This window comes from Lissotriton helveticus, chromosome 4_2, assembly GCF_964261635.1.
Source record: "Lissotriton helveticus chromosome 4_2, aLisHel1.1, whole genome shotgun sequence".
Taxonomy (NCBI): Eukaryota; Metazoa; Chordata; class Amphibia; order Caudata; family Salamandridae; genus Lissotriton; species Lissotriton helveticus.
In genome coordinates, this window is record NC_136064.1 from 36,014,141 (window position 1) to 36,030,507 (window position 16,367).

Sequence of the window (16,367 nt, forward strand, 5' to 3'; positions counted from 1 at the left end):
GACTAGTAAAGTTGCAATCCGTTAATGCAAACTGTAGAAAAGCGCTTTTTTTCGGCATTCAATAGAGAGAATTAGAATTGCGGGATCAGAATTGGAAGCAGACCCCATAAATCTATTGATTCTAATCAACATTAGCGCCATGAGTAGTTGCTGAGTGCCTTGAGGCGTATCTTTCTGACAGTTGAGGCTGAGGTGAGTTTTCTTGGAAGGATGACCTGGCACACCTGGTTCAACTTCTCGATCCCTTACGCTTCCAAGTCCTTCCGGCGCAGAAAGGGGGTGAACGGCACTGACCTCCTATTCGGCCTCAACGAGGACTCCAACATAACTTCATTCTTTGACAACCTCGAGGACTTTGAGAACAGCAAGTATGAGGCCGAGTCCCAGAGCTCGACCCTCAAGGCGCTGCTCATCCCGGCCTACTCCGTCATCATCCTCATCTCCCTCTTCGGGAACCTCCTGGTCTGTCACGTGCTCATCAAGAACAGGCGCGTGCACTCGGCCTCCAGCCTCTTCATCGTTAACCTGGCCGTAGCAGACATCATGATCACTCTACTGAACACCCCCTTCACCCTGGTAAGTCAGCTCTGTGCCCGCCTCACCCCACAGCTATATATTCACTCTTCATCAGTGTGATCCATTAACCAGTGTTAGCGCTAATGTGATGAGGGATATTCGGTGTTATGGTCTCATTTGAATATTCGACCCTGATTGCGCATGCGCGACCCCCTCAGTGCTGCTGCGTTGAGTTTCAGCTTTTTCTAAATGTCCCCAGTGCTTACGCTGGTGCTGCAAGCGCAACATTCACCCGAAGAATATGTACATCCCTTAGACTGATTGCCCGTTGCTTTCTGAGTTATCACAACTGCTCTTCCCAGCTTTCAACATTGCAAACTGTGCGCCTGATGTACGAAGGCTTTTGCCCATTCTGTGTCCCTGGGGAAATGTGTTGATGCAGAAGGGGCTACGTTGCTAAAAGATATTGTAATGTTGCCCAGATATATGGCGTTGGAACTTTGGAAAAACATATCCAAGTGTCCGCTCATCAGTAGAAGGGTATGTTGAGGCTGCTCCCAGTGTTTTATATGTGTCTGGTGTTCTGGTGTATTTCATGTGGCACACACCTAGCTCCAAGGAGCGGTGGAGGGACTTACAGAGAATATGTTGTACTGCAGATGAAGAATAACATATATGATGTGTTGTGCATAGGGCAGAACGGGATTGCCGATATAGTATGTGATGTGAGATATATGAGCTTGCGAAGTTTAATAATGTTTTATTAATTTGTTTAAATGTACTTTATATGACTTTTAACATGTATGAAATGTTGGTATTGTGCTTTTATGATTGTTTGCCTACAATCCAATAAAGCTTTCATGATTGATTGATTGATGTGAGATATGTAACTTTCACGGCACTCTATACAATTAGATTTATTTTTATTATAAAGTGTTATTTTCAGCACATGGAGATTTCCCCAGAATCACAGTCTTTTGATGAACGGTAGGAGGGTAGAATGAACCCAGCCATATAGGCTCCAGCGTCACCAGTTTAGGGTCTGCCCACATCCGTTACCTATTGAGAGGCATAGGTACGAGGATCCGTACTCTGTGGTAAAGAGTCTAGTACTGACTGACCTATTCCACTTACAAAGGTAAACATTAGGGGCTGCCTCTTGACGCCCCTTTCATGCTGGCGAGACATGCTCAGATGCCATTTTGCCCCTCACTTTGCACAGATGGAGTATATTCATGTACTGGTCTTGACTAAAGCAGGTTTTTAGGATTGCCTTATTTCCCCTGTTAGCCTTTGAAATGTGCACTTCAGAGTGACAATACATGGCCTCTTTGGTCACTTGAGACACGTTCAGGCTTTCTATCACTGGCTTATCTGTGCCGGGGCAACTAGCCTATAATGGCACATCACTCTTTAATTATAAGTCTTACTTGATGGTACGCAGTATTCGTGCCCCTGCCCCCACCTGATTTCTCTGCTCCTCTCTGGCGGGGCACCATTGAGTCTCGTTTTACACCCATGGTGACCCCAGAAATAACAATTTCTAGCAAATTATGCATTTCCGTTTTAACGTGGTGAATTTTGTGTATGGCTTATCTTCACTTTCCCCCTTCAGACTGAGCATACACATCAGAAAGTGTCCATTTGTTTCATCTCTCTGCTAGAGCAAAACAGAATAACATGAGTCTGTGCTTTTCCTCTGCTAATAAACTGACGTTCAAACTTGGACCCTTGTGGTGGGTCACTTTAATATGAAATATTTCTGCCCTCATCTCATGGCGTAATAAGACGAGCTGTGTTAATAAGGTCCCAGACCTCACTGTTGTCGTGTGGTGGGGTAAGTACACTTGAATCCAGTACTCCACCTCCCTGCTAAGGTGCCACTGCCCTTCTCCTTCTCCATGTTCCTGGTATTATTATTTTCAGACACTTAGCTCACGCCCCCAGCATGTTCATGTTTAACCTGACTTTCATTGTTATACATGTTTCTTCATAATATTTGTCCTCCCACTTTAACCTGGTGAAATATACTACATTGTATTGTTTACTTTTATTCTCAATCAACATCTGTAAGGTGTTCGGTTATATCCATTATAATCTCTCTTGACACGTGGCATAAGATGATATGTGCTTTTCTTAAATCTTAAATATTGGGAAGATCATTTAAGCTTTCACTCCAAAAACGTCATCTGTGTTGTCCCTTTCTTCGGTTTTCCCTGCAAGATATTCTCCAAGCTGTCTAAGCTGCCCCTCTACCCATAAGATCTAGAGAGACATCAGCCCCTCTTGTTCCCATGTGTGATGATAAAACTTGTTGAGACTGTATCTTTTCACCTCCCCCACATCAACCTGAATAAGAGTGCCCCTACCTCCCCCTTTCTTTTACTTTCACTTCCAGGCATTATTATGGTGTCTCTTCCTATTCCTTCACATTCTTAGGCCCCTCATCTCTCATTCACCATCGTCCGATGCCATCTTTGTACCCAAGCCCAAATGAAGAAACACGTACAATCAGTTCAGAGCCTTCCCGGTGATACTGAGCTGACATGCTTGTTCAGCCCCCTGTCTTCTGCTTTACCCCTATTCACACAATTCCAAAATACCCTACCACTGACTTATTACTAAGATGAGTAACTGTATTTGGAAAACCTTAGCTTACACTCCTGGTGCAATACAGGTGAATGCTTGGATGGAATGCCACAGTGCTGGGGTGTTCCTTTAGTAGACCGTACATTGAGTAGACCACTACACCACAAGGGTGGTCCTTGAGTAGACAACCACACTGCTGATGTGTTTCTTCAGTAAACTACCACTCCACTGGGGTGCTCCTTGAGTAGACACGACATTGCTAGGGCGTTCCTTGAGTGAACTAACATACCACAGGAGTGTTCCTTGAGTAGAGTACCACACAACTGGAGTATTTTTTGAGTACCCAACCAGACTGGCCTTTTATGTTCCAAGGAGGGTGCTCCGATCAGCTTCATCTGCCACGATTGTGGTCCCGTCTATTAAACGTGCTCGGATGGGTGGTCGGTCCTTCCGCTATCTAGCGGCCCTCCATTGGAATGGGCTTCCGATTTCTTTACGGAAAGCCAATAGTCTCCTGACGTTTAGAAAGGAGCTAAAGACGTGGCTCTTCTCTGCGTGATTGACATGACTTTCTGAGCTGCGGTCTGGATTTATTGGTCTCTGATTTCTTTACTAAAGCGCCGGGACACCCGTTTGGGTAGCCGTGCGCTATAAAAGAGCAGGTACATAACATAACATAACTCCACTGGGGTGTTTGTGGAGTAGAGTACCACACCACTGGGGTGTTCCTTGAGTAAACTATCACACCACTGGGGTGATCCTTGAATAGACTACCATGGCACTGGCGTAGTCCTTGTGTAACCTACCACACCACTTGGGACCTACTATACTGGGGTGTTCCTTGAATAGACTACCACCCCACTGAGGTGTTCGTTGAGTAGGCTACCACACCACTGAGGTGTTCCTTGAGTAGACTACCACCCCACTGAGGTGTTCGTTGAGTAGACTACCACACCACTGAGGTGTTCGTTGAGTAGACTACCACCCCACTGAGGTGTTCGTTGAGTAGACTACCACACCACTGAGGTGTTCGTTGAGTAGACTACCACACCACTGAGGTGTTCGTTGAGTAGACTACCACACCACTGAGGTGTTCTCTGAGTAGACTGCCACACCACTGGGATGTAACTTGACTGGACTACCTTACCACTGGGGTGTTTGTTCCTTGAGTAGACTGACGTGCCACTGGAGAGGTCCTTCAATAGACTACCATGGCATGGGGTATTCCTTGTGTAAACCTACCACACCACTGGGGAGCTACTATACCGGGGTGTTCCTTGACAAGACGACCACCCAAATGAGTTGTTCCTTGAGTAGACTACCACCCCACTGGGGTGCTCCTTGAGTAGACAATCACATTGCGAGGACTTTCCTTGAGTGAACTACTACACCACATGAGTGTTCATTGAGTAGAGTATCACACAACTGGAGTATTCTTTGAGTACACAACCACGCCACTTGGGTTTCCCTTGAGTAGAGTACCACACCACTGAGGTGCTCTCTGAGTAGACTACCATGCCACTGGGATGTAACTTGACTAGACTACCTCACCACTGGGGTGTTTATTACTTGAGTACACTGACACACCACTGGGGTGTTTCTTGAGTAGAGTACCACACCTCTGGGGTGTTCTTTGAGAAAACTAACAGACCACTGGGGTGATCCTTGAATAGACTTCCACGGCACTTGGCTATTCCTTGTGTAAACTGCCACATCACTGGGAAGCTACTATACCGGGGTGTTCCTTGAGTAGACTACCACACCACTGAGGTGTTCCTTGAGTAGACTACCACCCCACGGAGGTGTTCCTTGTGTATATTTTATTTTATTTTATTTTGCTATTTGTAAAGCGCTCTGCAACCCTACGGGCATCCTGGCGCTGCGTACATATGGCTGAAAAATGCTGTGCAACAAGGAGGGGTGATAGCCTTAGGATCTAGTAAGTTAGGTTTTCGGGAAGAGCCATATTTTCACCTTTTTTCGAAAGGGCATCAGTTTACTAGTTTTTCTGATGTCAATAGGTAGACTGTTCCACAGTTGAGCTGCAGCTTTACTAAAGGCTCTTCCGCCAAGGGTGGTTTTCTTGATCCTAGGTACATTAATGAAGTTTGAAAAAGAGGATCGAAGAGACCGGGTAGGTTCATACCAGTTAAATTTATTTTGAAGTGGTCGGGGGCCTAGCCCATGCACTGCCCTGAAGACAATGCATAAGGACTTGAAGCGGATCCTCTGGTGTATGGGCAGCCAGTGTAGGTCAGCCAGGGCGAGAGTGGTAGAGGATCTTCGCTCTCGAAAAAGTGCCAGTTTTGCTGCAGCCGCCTGGATACTCTGAAGCCTCGAAATTAGGTAGATAGGGGATTCCAGTAACAGGGCATTAGAGTAGTCCAGGCGGCTGAGAATGGTGCTCCTGACTATAGTTGCTCTGACCTGTGAGGGTAAAAGAGGTAGCAGCTTGCGCAGTCCCCGCATTAGAGCAAGGCAGCTACTAACCTGCTTGTTGACATTAGTCTCTAGGCTCAGACTGTTATTAAAAGTAACTCTGAGGTTCCTTACTGAGCTCACTGGAGTTGGAGAGTTCCCTAGCCCCGCAGGCCAGAAATCTGTGGGTATACTTTTGGGGATTCTTCCTACCATGCAATGCATTATTTCCGTCTTGTCACTGTTGAATTGTAGTGAATTCTGATTTAGCCAGAGTGTCATATCCAGCATACAGGTGTGAAAGGTCTCTAGGGAGTCAGCGTGAGCACCATCAAGAGAAATCATCAGCTGCGTGTCGTCTGCGTAGTTAATCACGCTAATGCCGTGAGTCTTGATGATGCTTATCAGGGGTTGCATATATATATTGAAAAGTATAGGACTAATAGCAGACCCCTGTGGGACCCCATATGGGACTTTGACAAACTCGGACTGATATGGAGGGATGGCTACTGCCTGCCATCTGTCCGTCAGGTAGGAGCGGAACCAGTCCAGCACATCTCCCCCGACTCCAATGTTCCTCAATCTTGTCAACAGGATGTCATGACTCACCGTATCGAATGCGGCGGACAGGTCCAGCAAAATTAAGGTAGCTGAATTTCCCCTGTCCGTCCGCATTCGTAGGTCGTCCAGAACTGTCAGCAGAGCTGACTCAGTTCCGTGAGCTGGTCTGAATCCAAATTGCTCCTCTTCCAGGATGTTGTTAGTCTCCAGGAAGAGGGCTAGGGAACTGCTGACCCACCGCTCTATGATCTTTATGGGGTATGGCAAGAGCGATATAGGTCGGTAATTTTTATGGCAATTAGGGTCTAGATTTGGTTTCTTTAATAGTGGAGTAACAATCGCCAATTTCCAGTCTTTTGGTACGGTGCCAGTGTCTAGAGACTGGTTGCACAGCTGATGCAATACTGGGAGGATTTCATCCCCGAACTCCTTTACTATTTTGTGGGGTAGAGGGTCAATAGGGGATCCCGATGTCGTGTTAAGGGCTATTCTCAAAAATTCTTGCTCTGTGGGGGTCTCAAAATTTTTCAAGAAGGCCTTTGGTCGTGGACACCTTACATTTTCCTCATTTTCCTTCCTGCTCTCCAGATTGCTGTTACTGTTGTCCAGCACCGGAGGATTAGAGCTATCTTTCAATCCTTTTACAATTTTAGAGATTTTCTCCTGGAAGAATAATGCTATACCGTCACACAATTCTTGTGAGGGCTTAATTTGGCTATTCGCACAAGCAGGATGAGATAGCTCTCTAACTATCCTGAAGGTGTCACGGGATTGATTGGAGCTATTTAGTATTAGATCTGCAAAGTGACTTGCTTTGGCTAAGGAGATTTCTTTCTTGTATTGTACAATTGTAAGTCTCCATGTCAATTTCTCCTGTTCCGAATAATTTTTCCTCCAGAGCTTCTCTGCCTTTTTACTGGCGTTTTTCATTTCTTTCAGTTTGTCCGTATACCAGGGTGCGGAGGGTTTTCCTCTTTTCCTGATAATTTTCAGGGGTATAGTATCATCAAGCTTCTTAGTTATCTCTTTACGCAATGAGAGATAGTTTGTAGTGACATCGCTCTCTGGGTTAAACGAGATCCCGACTTGACTGAAGTCAGACTTTCCTTCCTTTTTCCTTTTTTGCAAGCTTTTCCAGTTACGGCCAATAAAAGACCTGGTTTGCGCGTTTATGGATCCTATATTGACCAGGGTATGGATATTAAATAGAAGAAGGGGGTGGTCTGACCAGTCTACTGGAAGAGATGTGCCCATAGTAATTAGATCCTCCGCGGCGAATATTAAGTCCAGTATATTTCCTTGCTTGTGTGTAGAGGTAGTTATCCATTGTTTCAGCCCCAAATTATTACAAGATTGAGTAACGTTAAGAAAAGCCGTGTGTAATTGTTCATTGTCCCAAAGGTTAAAATCTCCCAAAACCAACAGCTTGCTATGAGAAATTGATATATTGTTAATGACAGTAATCAGTTCCTGCTGTTGTGTAACATTGATATGCCCCGGTGTCCTGTAGCAGATTATCGAAACTCCAAGAATTTCAGCACATGAGACTGTATCAACATCCAAGGTAGCAATATTTAGATCCTCCTTGAAAATGATTCCTACTCCTCCTCCCCGTCCTATATTTCTGGGTTTATGAATAACTTTGTATCCAACAGGACATGCTGGCTCTAGCTCTGGCTCCATTCCCGCGGCCATCCATGTCTCGGTTAGAAATAAAATGTCTAAGTTGTTGGACTCAATCAATAACTGTATTTCAGTGGCGTGTTTCGGGAGGGATCTGACATTTAATAATCCACTAAGTAATTTTCCCTTAATAGTATGCTTAGATCCAACAAGCGTTGACGGGATATGTCTGTTGTCAGAGAGCGGATTGGGTTTCAAGAGAAATCCAAGAGGAGGGGATTAATGTTTGGCAGATGCCCTCGGCAGTTCGGAAAGGGGTTCTTGTCTTCATGTACTATGTTTGAGGCAAGGCGTGGGCAGTCAGCAGTATCTGCCAGTGGGGTTCAGTTGCATGAGTGTTTCCCTACTGTATCTGAGTGCCTCAGAGTCCGGAGCTGGTCGATCAGGTGGGGTTGCCCGTGGCCCGGTCTCGGCACGGACGAGCGCAGACAAGCTTGCCTTAAGCGCGCCTTCGGCGCGCATTCGTCGCGCCGGCTGCGCTTCCGGTAAGGACACATACTTTATGGGGATGGAAATCGGGAGCAGATGGGGCATGGCTATGGTTGTTGGGCGTGCCTCCGGAAACCGGCCAATAGTGTGGCTACACAGAGGAGTCCCCGCCCGCTTCAGCTTTCTATCTGCTGAGCGAAGGATTTAGTGCAAAATACGCTGTTAAAAACACAGTATCACAACAGTAAGTTTTAAAAAAGCAGTCTAGTCCCTGCTCCCGGCTGTGCCTCAGGAGAATTCAGCTGTTAGACGCTGCGCTTGCAGTCAGCGCGCGTTATAACACTAAAGGGGGCGTGGCTATGGTTGTTGGGCGTGCCTCTGGAAACTGGCCAATAGCGTGGCTACACAGAGAAGTCCCCGCCCGCGTCAGCTTTCTATCTGCTGAGCGAAGGATTTAGTGCAAAATACGCCGTTAAAAACACAGTGTCACAACAGTAAGTTTTAAAAAAGCAGTCTAGTCCCTGCTCCCGGCTGTGCCTCAGGAGAATTCAGCTGTTAGACGCTGCGCTTGCAGTCAGCGCACGTTATAACACTAAAGGGGGCGTGGCTATGGTTGTTGGGCGTGCCTCTGGAAACCGGCCAATAGCGTGGCTACACAGAGAAGTCCCCGCCCGCGTCAGCTTTCTATCTGCTGAGCGAAGGATTTAGTGCAAAATACGCTGTTAAAAACACAGTATCACAACAGTAAGTTTTAAAAAAGCAGTCTAGTCCCTGCTCCCGGCTGTGCCTCAGGAGAATTCAGCTGTTAGACGCTGCGCTTGCAGTCAGCGCGCGTTATAACACTAAAGGGGGCGTGGCTATGGTTGTTGGGCGTGCCTCTGGAAACCGGCCAATAGCGTGGCTAGACAAAGAAGTCCCCGCCCGCGTCACCTTTCTATCTGCTGAGCGAAGGATTTAGTGCAAAATACTCTGTTAAAAACACAGTATCACAACAGTAAGTTTTAAAAAAGCAGTCTAGTCCCTGCTCCCGGCTGTGCCTCAGGAGAATTCAGCTGTTAGACGCTGCGCTTGCAGTCAGCGCGCGTTATAACACTAAAGGGGGCGTGGCTATGGTTGTTGGACGTACCTCTGGAAACCGGCCAATAGCGTGGCTACACAGAGAAGTCCCCGCCCGCGTCAGCTTTCTATCTGCTGAGCGAAGGATTTAGTGCAAAATACGCTGTTAAAAACACAGTATCACAACAGTAAGTTTTAAAAAAGCAGTCTAGTCCCTGCTCCCGGCTGTGCCTCAGGAGAATTCAGCTGTTAGACGCTGCGCTTGCAGTCAGCGCGCGTTATAACACTAAAGGGGGCGTGCCTATGGTTGTTGGGCGTGCCTCTGGAAACCGGCCAATAGCGTGGCTACACAGAGAAGTCCCCGCCCGCGTCAGCTTTCTATCTGCTGAGCGAAGGATTTAGTGCAAAATACGCTGTTAAAAACACAGTATCAAAACAGTAAGTTTTAAAAAAGCAGTCTAGTCCCTGCTCCCGGCTGTGCCTCAGGAGAATTCAGCTGTTAGACGCTGCGCGTGCAGTCAGCGCGCGTTATAACACTAAAGGGGGCGTGGCTATGGTTGTTGGGCGTGCCTCTGGAAACCGGCCAATAGCGTGGCTACACAGAGAAGTCCCCGCCCGCGTCAGCTTTCTATCTGCTGAGCGAAGGATTTAGTGCAAAATACGCTGTTAAAAACACAGTATCACAACAGTAAGTTTTTAAAAAAGCAGTCTAGTCCCTGCTCCCAGCTGTGCCTCAGGAGAATTCAGCTGTTAGACGCTGCGCTTGCAGTCAGCACGCGTTATAACACTAAACGGGGCGTGGCTATGGTTGTTGGGCGTGCCTCTGGAAACAGGCCAATAGCGTGGCTACACAGAGAAGTCCCCGCCCGCGTCAGCTTTCTATCTGCTGAGCGAAGGATTTAGTGCAAAATACGCTGTTAAAAACACAGTATCACAACAGTAAGTTTTAAAAAAGCATTCTAGACACTGCTCCCGGCTGTGCCTCAGGAGAATTCAGCTGTTAGACGCTGCGCTTGCAGTCAGCGCGCGTTATAACACTAAAGGGGGCGTGGCTATGGTTGTTGGGCGTACCTCTGGAAACCGGCCAATAGAGTGGCTACACAGAGAAGTCCCCGCCCGCGCCAGCTTTCTATCTGCTGAGCGAAGGATTTAGTGCAAAATACGCTGTTAAAAACACAGTATCACAACAGTAAGTTTTAAAAAAGCAGTCTAGTCCCTGCTCCCGGCTGTGCCTCAGGAGAATTCAGCTGTTAGACCACTTAATATACACACTGTGTGTTGCTTATTATTAACACTGTTTTTCTTCACACTTTACTTTCCCTAATTTTTATTGCATTCGTATTGTCTCTCTGGCTCTTTAATTAGGTGCTACACTCTTGTTTATCACCGACTTTGCTTATTTTGGGATCAGTAGCTGAATGGAAGTTTGTACCCGTACTTGTTTTCATCATCCTAGCATGTACTAACAGGTCTGTTCTCATCAGGTTTAGACACACTGCCACACCACTGGGATGTTACTTGACTAGACTATCTCACCACTGGGGTGTTTGTTCTTTGAGTAGACTGACACACCACTGGAAAGTATCTTGAGTAGAATACCAACCCACTAGGGTGGTCCTTGTGTAGACTACTACGCCACTTAGGTATTCCTTGACTAGTATCTGCACCACTGGAGTGTTCCTTGAGTAGACTACCACACAGCTGCGGTGTTCCTTGAGTAGTCTCCACACCACTAGAGTGTTCCTTGAGTAGACTACCATGCCACTCGATGCTGAAATGAAAGTTTTCTCATGTTCTGTCCATCTGATTTGCAAAAAAGTAATCGTTCTGCAGGACCTGCATTGCAAACTAGCAGAACACCCTGCATTTCACAGGGGGAGAAGCACCCCCCCATCCAAGAGTCCTTCCATTCACCCTGTAATAGGGACATGTGGTGCACCATTACTGACAGAATAAGGTCCTCTCTCTTTAACCTTTAACATAAACCAGGCAGTTACTCACTATGCTTGTATCATAGTATTCTAAGTTTATATTGATCTCACCATATCCTAATAAGGCATGCTCACACCTTGAACCCATGAGTGTTGTTCTGATGGGAGATGTTCAGTACGTCCTCTGCCTACCTTGATCTGTGAGAGATGTTTTAGGTGTTGTTAGACCTGGCATCTTTGGCGTGATTTCCCCTGACTTTTTGTCTCTAGGGGGGAGCATAAAAGGCATATGACAAATTGAGTGTGCCCCTCGCGCAGCAAAGGCGAGCAAAAGGCAAGCCCATCTGTGCCCGTCCACGCCAAGACAATGCCAGGCGCTAGGGATGCTTCTCAGCTTGCCAGGGGCCAAAGGGCAGAGCACTGTTACTCTGGTGAGGAAAAACACAGTCTGAATGACAAGCCAACAAATTGCATAGGCCTAGACCATTGCATACTATCTGTAAATTCCTCTGGTAAATGCCCTGTTTGATGCCTCACACTCCAGCTAAACCCTGTGCTGCTGACATCTCTCCCTTCCAATGCACCTTTAAAACTAAATGCTCTAGACATTACTCGCTGTGCTCTAATTATTGCTTGGTCACTGCCCAAGCATAGGCTAGAGATCGCCGAGCCTATTTAGGATAAACAGCTTGATGTACTTTTCATTACTGAAACATGGGGTGACAAAACGTCAGGTCCTAACTTCTACCATGCTGTCCCACAAGGCTATACGTTATTTAGTTTTGACAGAACAGAGAAAAAAAAGGAGGAATTGCATTGGTGCATTGGGACAAAATAAAAGCTACTTTTGCGTCATTACCCAGTCCTGATTGCGAAGCTTTCTTCTTCAATGCAAAAAATTGCCAATCACTTTACTTTTAAAGGGATACTACTTTACCGACCACCAGGAAGCAAAATAAGTTTCCTAAACACAGTTAAATCACTGCTGGAGGTATGTGTGATTGAAAAGTAGACACATCTTTTAGGTGATTTTAATTTTAATTTTGGGGATAGCTCGGACACTAATACTGATGCTCTAACTGAACTTATGACAATGACTGGTCTAAGACAAATAGTCACAGGACCCACACACAGAGCAGGGCATACCTTTGATGGTATTTTTACCATCAATGACTTCATTTCAGTGAAAGAGATCTTGCCTTTGACTTGGACAGACCACTCAGTTATCATTTTTGAGCTATTCAACCCCTCCACTCATGAAGAGAATTATTCAAAACATTTAACCAGGACTTACCAAGCTGGAAACAGGTTGATGGTAATATGCTGAGTAGCCATTTATCCAAAACCCAAATTGTGCTCTCAGAAGATGTTGAATGTGCTTCTTCACAAATTAATATTTGGCTCTCACAAGTGGCCGATAAGTTAGCCCCTTTGAAAAAAACTACAGTCAAAAGAAAATCACCCACTATGGCATGGTTTTCGGAAACTCTCAGGGCAAAAATCAACAAGAACGTAGGTGACAGGGAAGGTGTTGCGGAAAGGACTGCATTGCCCTGACCTCGCCACCTATAAAACCCTTCTGACTGAATACAGAAACCTAATTAAGTGTGTATTTTACTTGTGTAAACTACCACACCACTGGGGAGCTACTATACAGGGGTGTTCCTTGAGTAGATGACCACACCACTGAGGTGTTCCTTGAGTAGACTACCACACCACTGAGGTGTTCCTTGAGTATACTGATACACTACTGTGATGTAACTTGACTGGACTTTCTCACCACTGGGGTGTTTGTCCGCGCATCAGGTCTCCAAATGGTAAATCATTGAGTGAGTCTGCAGGATCGGAGATTGACATTGAAATGTTGATTGATTTCAAAGTAAAGCAACTCAAGCAATTCTGCAAAAAGTTGGGATGTCCCATGAAGAGCCACTCTATGAAAGAGGTGCTGCAGAAGGCCTTCCAGACCTAGTGGGAGTGGCTCAATGGTTAGAGCGGCAGACCCTGATGCAGAAGTCTGGGCCGGGACCAGGGTTCAATTCCCGCCTCAGCGGGTCTTGGGCTCAATTTCCTCGGACCTGTTAATTCTCGCCTCGGTGCCCATTCTAATCATGGGTCCCACTCTGCAACTATGGGCAATAGCTTGCCTAATCTCCACAATGGCCCCAACAACGCAAGGATTCCTGGCTTCACCTTGGGGGTGCCCAGGAGTGGGCACTTCACAGGAAAAGGCCAGGAAGGGTTCCTCAGCGGTATTCGTACAAGCGCCGAGATGCATCCCGGGTAGTCGTGCGCTATACAAGTACCTCTATATTTACATTTAGTCGGAGGCCGGACAACCTGAGGAGACAGGGGATGCTGATGTCGTTGGGAGTGCACCAGAAAATGGTTTAAGATCCCAGAAATTGCCTGTTGGGAGAGCAGTCTCTAGGGCTGGCAGCAATCATTCTTCCAGAAATTCGGCGCCAAAGGAAATGGAGGAAAGGCGCATGGCTAGAGATCATGAGTTGGAGGTTTTGAGGCTCTAGACTAAAGCAAAGGAGAGCAAGAATGCTCGTACTTTGGAGGAAAATAAATTGATCTTCGCCCAGGAGTTAAGCATGAGAGAACTGGATATCAAAGCTAAGTAGGTAGAGTCCAGTACAAATGGTGGCAGCGCACAGCCAGTGCAAGGGGGTAAGGTTTACATTCCCAAGGACTTAGTACAAAACTTCCAGAAGGGGGAACGTATTTATGCATAGTTTGCATCTTATGAGGCTGCATTGCATATGAATGAGGTCCCAGAGAAACACTGGGGGCAGGCCTGAGGAAACACTTTGAGGCCAATGGGAGGAACACCCTGACACATTTCGAGGAGGCAGATAATCTGACCTATCCCACTATGAAGGAGGCTTTATACCTCAGGTATGGGCTCACACCTAAGCAGGACAGGGACAAGTTTAGAACCTTCAAGAAGCTTGAGTCTAATACTTGGGTTGAGTGTGTGAACATGTATTGCAGAGCACTTGATGGTTGGATAAAGGGCAGAAAGGTAACTGATTACTAGGGGTTGTACAGTCTGATTGGTTGGGAGCACTTGAGTAGTCTTTGTGTTCCAGAGCTGCACCAGTATCTGATGGATAGTGAGCTGACTGTCCCCAGGAAGCTTGCTCTAGAGGTGGACCGATGAACGAGTACCAGGTTCCACAAGGAAGAGTGGGGGGACATGGGTAAAAAAATGAGTTCTCTAAAGGGCCCCACAATAGTTCCAAGGTTAAGAAGTCCCAGCCCCCGAGTTCTAAGAAGTCATGGCCCCCTAAAGGTAGTCCAGACACCCGGGTTCCCCACAAGTGTTATTCATGTGGTCAGGAAGGCCACATTGCAAGTGACCCCCTGGTGCCCCAAGACACCACCGGCACCCACTGCTGCACCATCACTGGGGTTAGTTAGTTAGTGCTGGGGGAGGAGCTGATTCCTAGTGTGGGTGGGGAGCCAGCTGTGGTGACCCTTATCACATTAGGAGACAGAGGGATGGTCCAGGTAACCTGCCTGCTGGATAACACTAAAAAGTACCTTCAGTGGATGACCATCAATGGGAGGAAGGTAGAGGCTCTGAGAGACACAGGAGCTAGTGTGACATTTGTCAGGTGTCAGTGGGTGTCTGAATAGCAGGTCATCCCTGTGTAAAGTGGCACAAGTTCCCTTTGAATGGGGGGGGTCTCAGGTTCCTTGAATGTCATTGTTAGTCCATCCATGCCTGTTGACTGTCTGCTTGGCAATGACCTGGAGATCTCACCTTGAAGGGAGGTGGAGTGCCAGGCCCATTTGAAGATGTTGGGACTGCCTTTGTGGGCCTGTGTGACCACTCGGTCAATGACAGCCGGTAGGGCTGATCAAGAGGACCTGGACCCTGAAACAGTGACCCAGGTACCTGCTAGAAGGAGGAAGGGCAGGGGGCATGAGAAACCAGCCCCCAAAGTTCCCACGGCCCAGGAGGAGGCAGAACCTGAGGGGGATAACTTGGAACCTACAGGGGAGCAAGTGGCCGAACTGGGTGACCTGCCTGAGCTGAACTATTGGCAGCATGAAGGAGGTCCGTCTGGGGAGGAGTTTTGCAAGGCGCAGATGGAATGCCCTACTCTTGTTGGTTTGTGGCAGCAGGCTGCAGACTAGGGAGTGGGTGGTCCGTCCGGATCACAGATGATTTATTGGGAGAATGGTCTCGTTTACAGTGAGCCTAAGGTTGCTGGGCCCGAAGCAGCCCATGTGCTGGTGCTACTCACGTGCTACAGGACCTTTCTACTATGGCTGCTGCATGACATGTCTTCGGCAGGACATTTGGGATGTGACAAGACCTATCACAGGCTTGTCACCCACTTTTGCTGGCCCCAAATGCAGAGGCATGTTGGCACACATTGTAGGTCTTTTCAGACTTGCCAGGCAAGTGGCAAGACCGAAGGGAAGTGTAAGGCTCCCCTTCAACCCTTTCCTATAGTGAGCACCCCATTCGAGCAGATAGGCATCAACATTGTGGAGCCACTAGAACACAAGACAGCCTTAGGCACCAAGTTTATCTAGGTGGACCATGCCACCGATACCCATGTCGTGAGCAGTGCATTGATGGGGATATTTACCCAAGTGGGTTCCCTAGAGATGTGGTCTCTGAGCATGGTACAAAACTTCATTTCCAGCTATACAAAGTCACTCTGGGAGGAGTGCGATGTAATGTACAAATTCACCATTCCTTTCCATCCCCAAGGGAATGGGTTGGTTGAGTGATTCAACCAAACCCTGAAAGTCATGATAAAGGGTCTTGCAGAACCCAAGAGGCGTAAGTGGGTCGTCTTTCTACCATGCCTGTTGTTTGCCTACAGGGAGGTAACGCAGAAATGCTTAGGGTTCAGTCCTTTTGAAGTGCTGTATGGGCACCATGTAGGAGGACCTCTGATTCTGGTGTAGGAGGGCTGAGAGAAAACTCCTGGTAAGACCCCCCAAAGATGTGTTCAGCTACATGCTGCCCTTCAGAAACCAGACTCAACACTTCAGGAAACTTGCTCTGGCGAACCTGGAAGCCAGCCAGGAGGAGATGAAATGATGGTACGTCCAGAATACCACTCTGGTTGAGTTTCAGCCTGGCCAAAAAGTGTGGGTGATTGCACCAGTGGTGCCTTGTGCGCTCCAAGACAGGTGGATTTGATGTGGTGG

The 16,367-nt window shown here is 47.2% G+C and overlaps 1 pseudogene; it reads left to right on the forward strand.

Moving 5' to 3' along the window:
• Nucleotides 1-210: 210 nt before the first annotated feature.
• The window catches only part of LOC144751951 (G-protein coupled receptor 83-like), a 292,847-nt pseudogene continuing 276,690 nt past the window's right edge, over nt 211-16,367 (forward strand).